Below are 5,855 nucleotides of genomic sequence, written 5' to 3' on the forward strand. Positions count from 1 at the left end.
TACAATTTGGAGTTTAGTATGGCGTTCATTAGTACTGGACTAGTATATATGTGTTTAGGGGCCAGCTGAAGGATGCCTCCGGGTGCGGGAATTTCTCGTTGCATTTAAGACTTGTTGGTGACCTTCTGCTGTTGTCTGCTCTATGGTCGGGTTGTTGTCTCTTTGGCACATTCCCCATTTCCATTCTCAATTTTATCAATATAATATAATCTTTATAGCAAAACATGAAACCCTGGCGGGTTAAATATAAACACACCAATGTTCATTGTAGATGAATTTCAGGACTCGTTTCTGAAAGATGTTATGGAACAATGGCAGATTACTGAATGCTTTGATAAACGTGCTTAGTTAGGTTAGAAAAATAGCCTATTTTATGTCATCACCGTTTATCATTTTGTATAAAAAAAAAACTATTCTTATACTGTATTATGCTTTCTCAAAAATGAATATCCTCTTATGATTATAATAAAAAATTGTCTTGGAGAAGACATTGATTTATACTTACCATCTGCTGTGTGGCATGAACTTTCAGCAATAACATATCCAGTAACTACAAAGACAAGTAGTATATACTTCAACATTTCAGTCGCTTGAAGCCAAGCGTCAGGTGCGGAAAAGAAATCGCAGTATGCGTAATATTAAACAAATAATTTCATATTTGCGTGTTATTGTTTTGAAATTTAAGTTTAGCAAAGGCATCAGATTATAAAAATATGTTAGGCAGTAACCATTTGATTTTCGGGGGGGGGGGGGCTATCTATTTTTGTTGCGACAAGTCGAAAACATTTTTTTCTTTCAATTTTAGCATTACATATAGTGGCAGCTGAGGGTGAAACAAACATTTTTTTTTCTCAGAATCAAAAACAAATTATTTTTTTCTCCAAAAACTGGAAACAAACTTTTTTTTCCAAAAAAACCCATAGCCCCCCCCCCCCCCCCCCCCCCCCCCCCCCCCCCCCCCAGAAAATCAAATGGTTGCTGCCTTACCGTCAACAGTTTCAGAATGCAATGGCTATTTTTGTGGTTTTGGTTCATGCTTCCTTGAAAATATAAACGTACCATACCTTATCTGTCTCCGGAGAAAATTACAGAGACTGAATATCGGCTCTCCCTTGACACCATTTGCGAGTTTGATCTTGAGAAACGATGGTATTCCGTCGGAAGGGGACGATAAATGGCTGACCCGTGTTAAGAGATAGCCATATCTCTTGCACGTAAAAGACATTGTAAATCTCGAAAAGAGCAAGGCAGCACTCGCACCCGTAAGTGGAAAGGGATTAATATAAGTTGCAATAACTTGTTTCCCAATCCAATAAAAATAAATATTTTTAAACCAATAATTCGTCTTATTTAAAGATTTTTGAAATATAAAGAGTTGCTCTATCTTGTTTAGTTTTCAGCATAAAGGCAAAATAGAAAGTTTCAAAGTTTCAAAGTAAATGGACAATAGGTAGATTTAAACTTTATAAAATTTCCCCTTTCAAAATTTCTCTATTCAAAGCAGTTTTCAAGATAATATGACAAAACTGTATTTCCACCTCTTTTCCATTTTTAGACATGAAGGTCGTCTGGGCTGGCTTGCTGGGTCATCGAACACACCCTTTAAACTAGATACCCAATGATAATTGCGAGTTAGGAAAAATTTGCCTACTAGTTTCAGCGGAGAAGATAAATGTAAAAGTCAACGGACGCAAAGTAATGATAAACGCTCTCTTTCCCTTTTGGTCAGTCAAGCTAAAAAGTAAATATTATATTATGTTATAATTGTCTTACAAATGTATGAAACAGCGAGAGAATAAGTTTACAAGGGGGTTTGATAAACTACACATATGACGTACCTGTTTCCATTTATTTTTCCACTGGGTGTAGGAAAACGAAAATATTATGAATAAGCACAATGATGAATCAGAAAAAGATAACAACAATATCGAAAAACAAGATTGCACACGCTGAAATGTCTCGCCTTCTTTACTTATCATTGATATTATGTTGATAGTCCTAAATACAAAGCGTTATTACAACTGTCACATAAACTTAACATAAACCAAGAAAACTAAACATTGAACAATGAACCATGCAAATGAGGCCAAGGCCAGATGAACTATGCCAGACAGACACGCACAGCTAACTAATCTTCCTCACAACAACTGTAGTTGACCTATTGCTTATAATTTAAGAAAAAACAGACAAAACATAAAAAAATTAACAATACTGAGCAATGAACCGTGAAAATGAGATCAAGGTCAAATAATACCTACACGACTGACATATAGATCATCACATATTTCCATACACCGAATATAGTTGACTTATTGCATATAGTATTAGAAGAAAAGACAAAAGCTTAAAAACTTAACTTTGACCACTGAACCAAGAAAATGAGGTCAAAATAAAATGACAACTGTCAGACATGTGCACCTTAAAATAATTCCATACACCAAATATAGTATACCTATTGTATGCAGTATACGAAAAACAGACCAAAATACAATAACTTGAACTTTAACCTCTGAACCGTGAAAATAAGGTCGTCAGCTGACACCTGCCAGAAAGACATGTTCACCCTACAGTTCTTCCATACACCGAATATACCTACACCTATTGCTTATAGTATCTATGATATGGACTTGACCACCAAAACTTAAACTTGTTCACTGATCCATGAAATGAGTTCGAGGGCAAGTTAAAACTGTCTTACGGGCATAAGGACCTTGCAAGGTACGCACATACCAAATATAGTTACCCTATTACTTATAATAAGAGAGAATTTAACATTACAAAAAGATCTTAACTTTTTTTCGAGTAGTCGCTGAACCGTAATCAAAGAGCTGAAAGCTCTGAGGAAAAATGACCCCACTGTCTCTAATATTGGGATATTTTTTATGCAAGTTTCGATTTTCACACACCGTTATTTATTTACTTTAACATTGCGACATGTCTCGTAAGCATTTAATTGATATTCGTATATTTGTGTGTGTGAAGATGACAACTAGCTGGTTTTTTTAGTACAAATGAATAGGTCAAGACTACCCGAATGATCTACAGTATCAATTGACTACTGGTTTTTTTTGTACAAATAAATACCGTATAGAAAGGCTTGTATAGTTCGCACTGGTACATAGTCCCAACCCCCTTCTTCCCACGAAATTTTAGGTAAAAAAACTTTTTGTTACTGTTAGAAAAGGTCTAACAGGTCAGGAATAACCATTGGTGGATTATACCTCAATTGACATATAATCCACCAATTGAGGTATATTGGTATAGACCAATTGACGTATAATGCAAGTTTTTTTGTAATAAAATGCTAGTATGAGATAGGAGCATCCTTTTGCAACTTGCAACCTATTTTTGACCATTGTTGAGTCCTCCTAAAGTTTCAGTTTTGTCAAAGCCTGCTGCATATCTTGAGAATGCATGTGTACAACAATTCTTTTGTTGAAACATCTGTACTATTGACCATAATTGACTTTTAATAATCAAATATTTTATTGTCATATAAACTTTACAGTTTGTGACCAACATATATTAATACAATAAACACAATAAACATATATACATACATATTAAACATACAAAATATCAACAGCATTAAAATTTATAACAACAAACAAGTTGTTAAGAGTCCCCTGCCCTCAGTTCTAATGACTTTTTCAAGAAGGATCCTAACTTATTTGTTTGTAAAGGCGATGATGGATTTAGTAAATAATGAATTTTTTCTTCTTCATTTAAATTATTAAAGTTATTATTTTCTGTACATATGTGATGAAAAAATTCATTTCTTAGAGTTTTATTATACTCACAATATAGTAAAAAATGTTTCTCATCCTCTAGTATTTTACATTTATGGCAAAGACGTTCCTCTCTTGGGATTTTAAAATATCTCCCCTTTTCAATCAAGAGGGAGTGATCACTTATTCTAAATTTAGTGATTAATCTCCTTATCTGAAAATTAGATGTATTTAGATAATATTCTAGTTTGTAATCTTTTTTAAGTTTTTTATAGAGAAAAAATTTACTTTTATCATCGATGTTTTGAAATTTATTTTGAATTAAATCTTCATATCTATTTTTCATTTTTAACTTTATATCGTTTTTTATTTTATTTACATCTTTTATGTCCTTACAAGTAGAAAGAATATTAAGGTCAACGTTAGTCTCTTTAACAATATTTTTAGCATATGTATACCATGAGTAAGTTCCTGTCAAATCTAGAGACTGTGCTAGAGAAAAAGCTTCCTTTAACAATGGATTAATATTATTATTATATAGTCTAGCTAAATATAAAAGGGTTTGTGTTTTAATAAAACATTCTATAGGCAATCTTCCTAATTCAACTCTTATGAAAGTCAGGTATTTACAGAGAGCTCCATTCAACCAATGCATTGAAAAGAAACGAGAAATTTTTAATGAATGGTTTAGTTTTATATTTATCAGTATTAATTTGAAATTGAATAGAAATAACTTATTAATATGGATGAGTTAAAATTATTAGTTTGAAAAATTATGAGAGCACCCTCTACAATATCAATAACAAAGATGGCGGAAGATAAACAAAGCACCTCGCCGCGAAATTGATCTGGTTTTCTTATTTCTTGCTTATTGTACTCTATCATGAGTCCGCATCCCCTCTGGAAGGTCCAATTTTGGAGAATAAAACCGCGGACTATACAAGTCTTTCTATGGACAGGTGAAGACGTTTTGTTTCTAAATAAAATAATTACATTAGATGTATGTTTCATTAAAATACGTTATTCTGATTGGCTTACTAGCAATCTCGAGATATTCCTTAATCAATTGCATTACACAATGCAACTTTTCATTCATGATGACACGAGGTCCCACAATAAAGTGCACAGGTAAATGAAATAAAAACTTGATAAAAGGCGTCTTTTCATGATCCTATAGGTAAAAATGTAATTATAAGTATTGAATGCTTTTTTTTTGTAATTATATAGGGTTGTAAAAGCGAAGACCGTGTGCACATTTTTAGTATGAAGCGCTTCCGCGCTTCATACAAAATGTACTTCGGTCAACGCTTTTACACCTCAATAAATTTACAAAAAAGAGCATTCAATTCTTAAATAAAGTATGTAAACTGGTTCCCGTCCGACTACAACACTTTGTTCGAGTGTAGCGTAATATAAGCAGATTCCAGTTAGTATGTAAAATAGTAAATATGAAACCGAGTGCGGTAGGCGGAGGCATAATCGACTTCCGGTTCAGGTCAATGGTATCGGAAACATGCCGCTGATAGCGTCATTTTCCCAAAACGAGGTCAAGGACATTGGACATGTGACTGACGGAAACTTCGTAACATGAGGCATCTATACTCACGGTATGAAACATCCAGGTCTACAATCTTCTGAAATATAAAGCTTTTAAGATGTAGCTAACGCTGCCACCGTAGCCGCCGAATCACTATCCCTATGTCGAGCTTTCTGCGACATAAGTCGCAGGCTCGACAATAAGCAGCAAATATTAACATCACTTGAACAAACTCGTAATTTTAAAACCAGTACCCTTTGCAACAATTATGTAAGGGGTCCGTAGGTGGCCTACTGCAAGATCAAATTCCCATCTCTATCAAACTGTTATCCTTTTCCAGTGACAGTTGAAATTTCCAAGACTTTAACGGTAAATAACCTACATACTGTTCTAAATCCTGTACATGCAGGAAAATTTTGGCGCTGAATCCGTTAATCAAACATCAATCAACCAATTTAGTGCATCATAGGACTATGGTGATCAGGACTATTTGCTCGAATATTAAATTTACTATACTTTAACATATAATTTAAAATGAAATTCTGCTAGGCAACACCTTAAAAGTCATTGTTTTTTACGTAATAGTGTCC

Source organism: Mytilus edulis, chromosome 4 (assembly GCF_963676685.1).
Source record: "Mytilus edulis chromosome 4, xbMytEdul2.2, whole genome shotgun sequence".
NCBI classification, from domain to species: Eukaryota; Metazoa; Mollusca; class Bivalvia; order Mytilida; family Mytilidae; genus Mytilus; species Mytilus edulis.